Source organism: Armigeres subalbatus, chromosome 1 (genome assembly GCF_024139115.2).
Source record: "Armigeres subalbatus isolate Guangzhou_Male chromosome 1, GZ_Asu_2, whole genome shotgun sequence".
In the NCBI taxonomy this organism is placed as follows: domain Eukaryota; kingdom Metazoa; phylum Arthropoda; class Insecta; order Diptera; family Culicidae; genus Armigeres; species Armigeres subalbatus.
Genome location: NC_085139.1, coordinates 47,364,741 through 47,376,840, shown reverse-complemented (window position 1 = coordinate 47,376,840; position 12,100 = coordinate 47,364,741). Strand labels below are relative to the sequence as shown.

The following is a 12,100-nucleotide window of genomic DNA, read 5'->3' as shown; positions in this document are numbered from 1 at the left end:
AGCAGTAGGCGGGCTGAGGCTGATGGTCATTCGGCACAAGTTACCTGGCTTTATCTTCACGTGATAGTATTCAATGGAGTGGGGCGTCATGGTTATTTTTTCAAATCAATGGTTTTTTGAAGCCACTCTGGGCCCTGAACAACTGTGCAGAATTTGGGACTGATTGGTTGCTTCCTTGCCTTCCGCATCGCGTTTGAAGTTTGTATGGAAATTAGTATGGGAGAACGTATATTTTTGCATTTCTACTACTAGAGGTTTCAGTTCATCGTGAACCAAGTGGCAAATTGCGTTGAAGTATAACCTAAAGGATGCCGAAAAACTTTACTGAAGAAGGCACGTTGCTGGAAAGTCCACGAAAAAAGTTATAACGCTTCGAAGATTGAGGGTTCAAACCATATGCAAAAAATCGTTTATTCTGCCAGCACTGCCGAACTACGTAGACCAATAATTTAACTGAGTGTTATTTCAAAATAATTGATCTTATAGGGCTTTACAGCTAATGGGAGCTATCCGGAATCATTTCACGCAGAAAAAATCCGACAAGAAAGAAGATGGGTTTTGCCCTTCGATAACCATAGGTCGTCCGGTAGTGCTGGCAGAAACATTGATTTCTTGCATATGGTTTGAACAATCAATTTTCGAAACGTAATAACATTTTTTGAAGACCTTCCACCCGGGCAGAAGCCATGAACAGAATAACAAAACATGATATGGATTTGATTGATATAAGAGATAAAAGAACAGGCAACAATATCAAAAATTTACACCGAAATATCATTTGAATAGCAAGATATGCTATGGATAAGAACAAACTAATGGCAGATGATATTGATCACTTCTTACAAATAGCATAACTTGATGTCCTCATGATATTTTAGTGCAAAATATTGATTTTGTCGTCTGATCTTTTATCTCTTATATCAATCATGTCCATATCACATTTTGCTATTTTATCAACATTTGATATTATTTAGCTATTTTCGTCTACTCGGGCAGCTACAAGGGTTAGACAAAAATGTTGAGATAGGCAAAATTTTGTCGAAGTTCAAACCAGCATAACTTTGCGTAGAATGATCCGATTTCGATGAAACCGGGACCTTCGGACGCGACAACTCTTCTTGTTTACTGTCCCCATGCCTCAGATTGGCCCTTGGCCACCGGAGATGTTCCGGGTTTTCCGAGAATATGTTAAAAATGCATTTTTTCTTCTGCTTGTCGTTTTATCTGACGTTTACTGCCATCATGTTTTACACTCTCCCTGGGAACAAGAACTAATATGCTGACCAATGCTGACTGCAGATTCTAGAGAAAGCATAAAACATGATGAAAGTAAACGTCACATAAAATGACAAGCAGTGGAAAAAATGCATCTTGAACACACCTTCGGAAAACCCGGCACATCTACGGTAGCCAAGGACCAATCTTAGGTTTTGCAGAGGGGCAGTATACTAGAAAAGCGTCCGGTTCTGATGGTTCTGATTTTATCAAAATTGAATCATTCTACGCGAAGTTATGATGATTTAAATTTCGACATAATTTTACCTATCTCAACTTTTTTGTCTAGCCCCTGTATGTACCTTCTTCGGCAAAGTCTTTCGGCATCTTCCAGGCTATATGCTAACGTATTGAGTCACGTGATTGATGATAAATTGAAGCCGCTAATAGCAAAAATGTAAAAAAGTACGTTTTTCCATACTAATCTCCATGTAAATGTAAAACGCGATGCGGCATGCGAGGTCGCAACCAATCGAGCCCATATTTTGCACATTTGATTGGGGTCCCAAAACGTTTCAGAAAAACTTTGATCTCACTTGATCAGACGAAGTTTGCGTTTTTCCATACAACTGCGCCCCACTCTATTAGGTATGCATAACAAAATTTTATGTGATTGATAAATTCCATATGAATCATATAACATTCAGAACTCCATAACTCGAGAACGGCTCATTACCTTGGCATTACGGCATATTACCTTGGGGTTTCGAATATTTCTTATACAAAATTTTCTGGAGAACACGATGCTGGTGCTATTTTCCAAATAAAAATATGCTCATTGCCAGAAAAATACAATTTTATACTTAAAACACAAAAACAATAAAGTTGGCAACATTTCTACTAAAAATCGACATTTTTATCAAAAAGTTTGAAGAATTCTCTTCAAAATGCATAAAAAGAAGTTATTTGTAGCCTTAAAACTGTCCGAGATAGGAGTTGTTCAAAAATATGGTTTTTGCAAATCGTCAAAAACGGGGGGTGCTCCCATTTGCCGAGGGGTTGACCAATCATCGAATAAATCTGGATTTTTACATATAATCGATAGATAAACAAATCCACGGAATTTGATTAAAATCGGTGTAAGTCGATTACAAGTGGTTCGGTCACTTGGTATGGAATGACCCATATGACTTTCTATAGAAATAAAGATTGTTGAAATTTGCTAATATGATTAATTACAAGTTTATAAAAAGTCTTAGTTATAAGTTCTACCAAGTTTAGATAAATTGTTGGAAGTCCACTGTAAAACCATAATCATCTCTAATTTCACGTATCTTGTTCGAAATAAGACCCGGAACTTTAGAACATTCTTGAACGGTCATAAGATTTCTAAGTAATTCGTAGCAATCCATATGAATTTCTGAGGATTTCTGAAAGTTAATGATCATTTCTTGTAATTAGTGGCTTTGAATTTCTCAGGTTCATGACAATAGCTTGCAGGATGTATCTCATGCTTCTTAAGAATCCCGCTACGTCATTTCTCCTTTTTGTCATTTTGTCCCGAGGCCCATCCATGTTTTCGCACGTGGACGTGTCTGTAAGTATGACTATCATTGATTTTTGCACTCATGAGGTGAGAATACAAATAGTAGCAATTTTATTGCAAATGATTCTATTAGATGATGAATCTATTGATAAAATCATTCTCAGATATCAAAAAATGCGCTTATCGAGAAATCTCGCTTGTGATTTGAAGGATATTAACGTGACTCATATGAATAACATCACCTTAAAAAAATCTTTATTATAAAAACTAAAACATATTCCAAAGAACTTTTGCTACACTGACCCAACCTATATGGGTCACTTTGTAACAATAATTAGTCACTCAAATTTGCATGTTGGTTAAATGGAAATGACTCATATTAGTGTGTGACCCATGATTGTGGGGCAGTGTATATGTAGCGTGCAAGTTTCAACACGTTGTATTGGAATTTACTGATTCTGATTCCTCTATGCATCAATCTTAACTTCAACCAACTTCCAACCACAACATAAACTAAAATTTTAAATGTTTACACAATTTTCTTCCGCATTTTTCTTTCAAAATGATTTGTTTTTTTATTTGAGAGATGTTCTATGCACATGTATTGAACAAAGATCAGTTTGTATGCCATTCTACGAAGTGACTCGATGTGACTGACTTGCGATTACCATATGTGACAATTTGACTTGGTATTTTTATCAATTTTTCTAGAACAAACTTCTCGCATAGAATAGCCTAACGCATAGTACATGTGAAAATAAAGTTACATATGATAATTACTCAAAATTGCCAAAAGTTCAGATGTGCTCGACTTGCGGTTAGCGGCAGTATGGGCGTCTGTCATTTTCTTACTCTTCATTTAAACTAAAGTCACCAGACGTCCCGGATTATGCGGGACAGTCCCGGATTCAGCCTACCTGTCCCGCATTGCCAGGCGTCCCGGAAAACGTCCCGGATTCTATGATGAATCTATTAGGTCTGAAAAATCTGTTAAATTCGTAGAAAATAGGATATCTAGAAAATTTGTTACAGAATCGAACAATTAATAGAAAAAATGATATTTAGAAGGTCTTTGAACTGGAGAATAAAGTTTTGATTGTTTAAAGAATCTAGCCGTTTCCGTAAGTATAAAAGAATCTATAGATTTTAAAGGATCAACAGATGTTAAGTGGATTTCTCAGACGCAGAAATATTAGGAAATTGAAGCATTCGAATTCAAGTCTAAAGAATGCAGAAATATTTGTATGATCTATGGATACTAAAATATCTCTAGATATTCTGAAAAGTTTAAGTCATGACAATTATCTGAATCTTAAGAACTTGAGTTAGCTCCCAAAAACAGGGAAAATAAAAACCAGGAAATGTGTAACATTTGGAACATTGTCAATTCTGCGAAGATCTCAGAAAAAGCAGGAAAACGGTTTAAACAAACGGGCAGTACCCAGTACACCAGTGAAGAGTGTTATCGCTTATTTCACGACTGGAGCGGGCATCGAACCCTCTACTTATAGTACACATTATACTCTACACTGAGAAAAATGGCTGATACGGTTTTCATAGGACTAATCAAATGAGGGGAAAGGGTCGTTTGGCCAAAAGTCATTCAACCAAAAGCCATTGGCCAAATGCCACTTGGTTGAATATCGCGTTTGGTAAAAAGTCATCTAGCCGGATTCTATTTGGTCGAAACGAAGATTAGGCCAAAACAGTTTGGCCGAAAATGTGATTTGACCAAAGAGAATATACGGCCGAAAGGGAAACAACAATTCTGACCAAATGGCCCTTTCTGTTAAATGACTTTTTCTGTCAAATGTCATGTTTGGCCAACTGCAAATTTCGGTCAAATGGCCTTTTTTAAAACGGCATTTTAGGCCACTTGATTTGTCCGGCGAAAACGCAAAAAAACTCTTCCCCGGCTATCCATCAAGATGATTTTTTGAAACGTCGATGTGTGTGTAGAGTAACCACGTGCCCCTTAATCTTGATGTCCATGGTTCGAGTCCAGATTACATTTTGTTTTAAATATAATACTCTAAGCATTTTATAAGTTTGTCTTATTGAATGCATTTTAAAAAATAGACTTATGAAAATCAACACGTTTTCTTATGTCGTAATTCCAAAAGAAAATTTTATGATGATCAGTTTGCCTAGTGTACACATACATTTATATTTCATGTTTTTGAATATCCAAAGATTAAGATGTTTCTATAAAATCGAGAAATTAGCATCATGCTGGATGTTTTGGTTGTGAGGGAATAATCCGTTCTGAAACGATTTGATACGCTTTAAAACATTATAGTGCGTAAGGTTAGGTTATCTCGGATTGGCACTAGAAAGTTCTGGTCACTTTATATAAACAAAAAATAGTTTGTATGCAGTGGCGCCGGGAGTGGGTGGGACAAGTAGGATATGCCCTACGCATGAAAATACCTGGGTAGGACAGTAGAGTTTTGAAAGTTTATCACAGGTTGAACTGACGATCGTGAAGGCTCTCGGGATTGTAAAAGAGAAATCTATTCTGAAAGGCTCTTCAGAGTCTGTGAGGATTATTTATTCCAAAAAGTGCCCAATGATGTATTGAGATTTTCCAAAAAGTCTTGACTGCCTGTAATCGCATAACTGTCCCATGTGAATAGGAAACCCAGCAAAGATAGGACAAATATGCGATTGTCAGTATAGCTTAGCTTAGTTTAGCCTGACTGTACTTGTCAATGGTTGATTGATCAGTGTAAATTGCGCTACGATCCAACTGAATGAAGGTTGGGATTTACCACCTATTCTGTATCTACACTATTCAGCAGCACTCAATTATATATAATAACGGCGAAAGTCAGTTGAGGAAGGAGAGGAATGTTTGTGTAGTTATTGTTCTTACTAGAGACCGAGAAAACGTCTGCATCCTCGCAATACCATGAAAAGAAGTTTCGTTAATTCTGTAGGGTAGATAAAGAGTGAATGTACTTTTCCATCGAGGATTCACTTAAAAAGTGATGTAGAATTAATGTGATGTAGTATTTGCCAGACCTCCTGTCTATAAGGCAGAAGCTGTAGTCACTAGACTGGCGAACTCGTCTCCAAAAATTGAGAAACTAAACAAGAATATGATAAAACAATTGCAGAAATATGCAAAAATCAAGTAGTTTATGATGATTGTAGCACATCCGGATGTGTGGTAGCAAGCCAATTAGAAAAAGGACTCTGAAATCTTCTTAGAGTAAATAAACTCTAATTTAACTAATAAACTAATTTGTAGGAATCACAAATATACCTACGTTTGCATGGCATCTAAGAAGTTAGAAAGAAATAAGTCTAAAATATGGAGTAACATTATTCTTGAGATTTATGAAAACCCATGAATCCTACTGTTCTGTACTGTTCTACTACTAGTACTGAACACCCTGAAAGATTCTTGGACGATCATAAACTTTACTGGTAGATCGTAGCGTATTTCTAAAGATTTCTGGTGGTTCGAATTTCTAGAAGTTTGTGATGATTGCTCGAAACCATTGAATATTTTATAAAATTTACAGAAAACCATAATCAATTCTGGAAATTCGTAAAGATGTTTGATGACATGCTTCTTGGAAATGTTCTATAAACTCTGGAAATGCAATGCTTGTCTTAACCTTCCGTGACTCGCACCGTTGTAAAAAGTACAACTCATTGAGTAAAAATGAGATATCTTTTCAGTCAGTTGACCAATTTGCACCAAACCACCATGTATTCCTCAAAAAATTAATTCTTCATCAATTGAAAAGATAATGAAAGTGATTCGATAGAAGGCTCGGGTAACTATAGCTAAAAAAAAGGCTCAGGTGCACTGGGAAAAGTGAGCAGTAATGAATTATTTATTTATTTCATTAACAATTCATCCTAAAGTAACGCGATTTATACTATTTCATTTTTGATAAAAACCTTGGAGTTAATTCGCAGTTCTCATTCACCTATGACCGTAGGTGGCCACCAGGCGGCCTTCTGGATAATCCTGAACGTCCGTAAAAATGGTCAATCTGGAAAGTTAGTCCGAGAGCAGCGCAATTTTTTCTAAACCATTTCTGATGGTGATTTTGGAGATATTCTGCAGTTCTTTCTCTGCTATAACCGTAGGTGGCCACCAGGCCGTCTGGTCCTTATAATCCGGAACGTCCGTAAAAATGGTCATTCTGGAAAGTTCATCCGAGAGCAACGCAGTTTTTTCTAAACCATTTCTGACAATAACCTTGGAGATAATTCGCAGTTCTCACTCACCTATGACCGTAGGTGGCCACCAGACGGCTTTCCGGATAATCCGGAACGTCCGTAGAAATGGTAATTTTGAAAAGTTTATCCTAGAGCAGCGCAATTTTTTGTAAACCATTTCTGACGGTGATATATATTCGAGTTAATACACAGCTCCCACTCTGCTACGACCGCAGTGGCCACCAGGCAACCTTCCGGAAAATCCGAAACATCCGTAAAAATTGTCATTTTGTGAAGTTCGTCCTAGAGCAGAGCAATTTTTCAAACCATTTCTGACGGTGATTTTGGAGATATTTCAAATTCTTAATCAGCTATGACTGCGAGTGGTCACCAGGTGGCCTTCCGAATAATTTAGAACATCCGTAAAATGATCATTTAGGGCCGATGTCCACGTAGCGGTTTTTCAAGCTGCGTTGACGCAGCGTTACTCGGCGTTGAATCAGGCTATGAATGCACACGACAAGCGGTAATTTGCCGCAAAACTTCTAACGTCAAACCAATCTGTCACGCCAAATGTCATCCGCCTGCCAGCTGTTGTCAGTTTGTCATTTTCCATTCTGTTCCAATATGAATCGAGTTATCGATTCACATAAAGACATCAAACGTGAAATATGTAAAAAATTACAAATTTAAAAGTTTGATTTTGATTTGTATGAAGCTCATTGCCCCCGAACAAGAATCAATGCCCAGCAAACCAGCAATCGTATAAGAATGAACAAATTAAATTATATATATTCACAGATCAGATCGTAATCATATATAGATCCAGCAGAAGTTGTGAAAAATTGTAGAAAGGTTACATATAATGCAAATGTACAATCTAATTACAATCTATGTCATAAGTTGTAAATATGTAAATTTAAACTCAAAACGGAATCATATATCTCAAATATTTGAAAAATTGCATATATGTGCATCTGAAGTTACAATGTCGTTAAGAATTGATTGTAAAGTCCTCTGTTATAATGATTTCAAATATACTTACAACAACTCTGTTGATCCTTGAATGTTCAATAAAATATTCTTTTTCAAGAATATTAAAAAGAACACATTTGTCATTGTCATTAAATACAATTCGAAGACAAATATCAAAAGCGGTAGTTGTTTTATACAAATACATTCCTCAACATTAAACAATCGGTAATCACCCAGTCAATGTCTGTGAAATAGAACTACATGAACATGATCATTCAGTTATTTCTGTACTATTGGCCAGAATTCTAAGGGAACCGTTTCGCACCCATTCTCCATGAACTGTGGTTTTTCCGTACATCTGACTAGCTATGCATAACTAAACCTTCAAAGGTAGATTCTTAATAAATACTTACTGTTATTTGTCATTAGGCATAGTAAACAGCCTGGTGTTGTTTTTAAGTACTCACTAAATCGATAGAAATTTAGCAACCAGAAAGAGAGTACACTGGATTTTGTTTTTACGCGATTTACATTTTTTCAATTTTGCACTCATCCTGAATGTTTAACGCATATTAATTATCATGTGATTTTTCTTTGATTTATTCTGGATTTTTTGAAACATGTTGCGAAGATTTTGGTGGTAAGTTGAAGTCACACGATCAAATAAACGAGCGAAAAAAATCGTGTAAAAACAAAATCCTGTGTACTTCTAGTCGTTTTATTCCATATTTTGTTCTCAACAATAAATTCACAACATCACTGCGATCTATAGAACACTTAAGAAATTCAATAAACACGATTTTAGGGAAAACAAACTTTGAGGGCAATTTTGTTATATTGACAACGTTGTATTTCTCCTCTTAGAGATGATAATATTATGATGATATTATACACGTCAATATGAAATTATATATGTGTTCAATTAAATCGCATATACTGGTTTATGCAATCATTGTCGACAATGTTGTATAAGATGTAATGGAATGTCTTTTCCAGATTGTATTCGCAGACGCAATATTATCATTAGGTATAAATGATTGCTTAACAACTGCGTACACATGGAGGAACCAGGTAGCTTCTGGACTATGAACTAGAAGGTCAATGGATCGAAACTGGAAGCTGGAGGCTAAATTTATAACATAAATATATACATTTACTAATAATCAACTAACAGCATGTCACATAATGATTAAGTTTCGACCTAAGATATATTTTTGTTGCAAATACAATATGTTTTTTATGATAATATAATGTATGTATTATGATGTATGTTTGAACTGTTTTTTACTATTCTAGATTTAAAGTTATAACAGTCCAATTATGCAACTTTATAACTGAACATATGAGATCTCTGATAAAAACCAACATGATTGTATATTGATTAAATTGAAATCGGAATACGTCGTATATCTTGTTATGCCATAACACTGATTTGTACGTATATGGCCTCCACTTTTGTTCACATAGAAGGAATCTATGCATTTTATACAATCAAATTGCATCATATAAGAGTACATTAAACAGAACTGAAATTTAGTTATGTGAACCAATTTGTTGGCTGGGTGGGTAATGCTATTAAAAACATGTCATTAGCTTTTACCTACATATATGATGGCAGACTAGAGCAAGTAACTCAGTATTTTCCCAAAATAAAAAGTTCCATTGATACTATCTAGTAGAGAGTAGAAAAATCAATTCACTGTCGATTCAAAAGTCACCCATTATCTACTTCTAAAATGAAAAGTTTGAACTTCCGAAATTAATTGTAGAGCTGTGAAATTGAAATCATGCCACACAATCCGAAAACACGTTTTCAATACAGAGAGGCAAAAATTTGGCATTGCTTTGCTTTATCCCAATGTATTTTCTACAATTATAATAAATTATTATTGTTATAATTTCATAATGTTCTTTATTCTTTATTTCCAACTTAAATTTATTACTTCATTGGGTTAGATTAATCTTGAATAATTGTGGATCCAGACATTTAATTGTTCTTATCTTGAATCCATCATATGTTGTCTATGGGGTACGATTCTTTAATCATTTAATATATCGGCTAGATAGGGACGAATCATTATTTTGTTCTGGAATAAAATTCAATAAACATTTTGGTCAGATACTGCAGCCGATTTTCACTCCACTGTAACACGGACCGACCGCAATAGCGTTGCCCCACAACACTAGAAGAGTCGCACAGATCCCGGAGTCTTACTGTGGCTCGCCACCATCTCATCATGTGGTCCCGTTTTTTTTGCAATCGCAATCCACATTGTTTGACGACATCCTTCCGTCAACATTCCTAAAAACATGTTTATCTATCAGCAATAGAAAAGCTAACATATAGGAATCTCGGTATCGAACTTACATTTATTATTCTTCCCATGGAACTGGTATCGCCTGCCTTGGTGTAGGGTCCCGCGGAATACACTTTGTTGGTTGAATTTCGTCTGCTCCGTCATTCAGTCCAAAACTGTCACATCGCTGTCTGTTCGGAAATCAATTTATTCTGATAAAGTTGGTACAATCAACGTCACTATCGCACACATATTTCGGTTGACTTTAACACTATTCGCCAGCCTGGGATGTTTGCTTGTCACTTCTTTCCAAAGGTGTGCTGATCACGGCTGGTATTAACATAGGAGCGAAAGAAACATTTGCTGCTCCGAACTATTACTAGCACTATTATTTAAAAAAGTTAGATTTGAAACGTTTTGTTATTTGCAAACTAATTTGCGAAACCAAAATGAACTGATTTGCGAAGTATTTTTGTTTGTTTTGATTTCGCTCTGACAGATTCTTTCTGCAGATTTTCCCATTAGAAATCTTGTTGGAAAGAAAAAGAATAGAGAAATGTCAAAAACTACTCGCGTGCACGCTGCGTTCTTGTGGGGAAAAGCGGTGACTTTGCGGTAACTTTCGCCGCAAATGAGACGCGAGTCGACGCCGCGTTAACGCAAGTGCGTGTGCATGATTCTATGTGATGTTGGGTACTTCCTGCCGCAAATGCGTGGACGCCGCGTGCACGCAAGTTCAAAACCGCTACGTGGACATCGGCCCTTAGGATGATCCGTCCTAGAGCAGTGCAATTTTTTCTAAGACATTTTTGATGGTGGTCTTAGTGTTAATTCACAGTTCTTACTCTGCAACGACCACAGGTGGCTACCAGACGGCCTTTCCGCAAATTTGGAACGTCCGTGAATGGTCGTTTTGTACAGTTTATCCTAGACCAACGATTTTCTTCTAAATCATTTCTAATAATGACCAGGAAGTTAATCAATTCTCTCTACCATAAAATATTGTATAGAGTTTTCAACCTTCACCGAAGGTATATTAATGGCCCAAAAATATATGTACTACGCAAACCAATGAATGATAAATTCTATCATAATAATACTTAAATAGTAGTCATTGATGATAATAATCACATCAGGTAATCGAAAGATATTGAGTACCAAATCAATACCTTGTCTATGTTAAGTTATTCGACAAGTATGATGTGTTTGTAAAAGCCATCTGAATTCCTGAAAACTACCTCAATGAGGTACCATATCTACTTGAGGTACTTACAGTGCACATTGCCTTACTCGATGTACTGTTTTTTTTATTTCTTTCTTAATTAAGGTGATTTTTAAATTATAAATAAACTCGATGTACTATAAATCTATATGAATACTGGCTAGTATGATCAGTTTTTTGATAATAATAACGAGTGGCCAATCCCAACAAACATTGAATGCTGTAAAAGGTCTTATTTAACCAAAAAGAAGCTATTTCAGCTAAAAAAAATTTGTGAGGATGTGATAGGAATGCAAAATACGGAATTATAATGGGATGTAAGAAACAAGTTTTTCCTGCATTTCCAATTCTAATAGGTACTGTTAGACTAGTCAAGTTGAAGGTACAGGATTGGAATGAAAACGCTTTGGAAATCCATTTCCTGTTCTAGCGATTACTTTAACATGAGAAATATACAAAAAATACAAAGTAGGCGAACGAAATTGACCTGAGATCGAACCCAAGGCCTGCTGTGTATGAGGCAGAAACGTTAGTTATATGACTACCGTGTGGGACCGAAATCCGTACAGCACCGAAATCCGTCCACCTCATGAGATATCAATAAATTAAAGGGGGTTAAAGGTAATTAATGTAGAAATAATGAATCTTATCCTGTTCAGATTCTTG

The 12,100-nt window shown here is 35.9% G+C and overlaps 1 long non-coding RNA gene across 2 annotated transcripts; it reads right to left on the bottom strand.

Annotated features, from left to right (window-relative positions):
- Positions 1-9,810: 9,810 nt before the first annotated feature.
- LOC134208347 (uncharacterized) lies at positions 9,811-10,972 on the bottom strand. 2 transcript variants are annotated; one of them, XR_009978626.1, is made up of 3 exons: positions 10,284-10,972; positions 10,060-10,217; positions 9,811-10,002 (listed from the first exon to the last, which is right to left on the bottom strand). It is a non-coding gene; the product is annotated as an uncharacterized LOC134208347 (long non-coding RNA). The 2 variants fall into 2 exon arrangements; XR_009978625.1 differs by having other exon boundaries at positions 10,072-10,217.
- Positions 10,973-12,100: the final 1,128 nt, after the last annotated feature.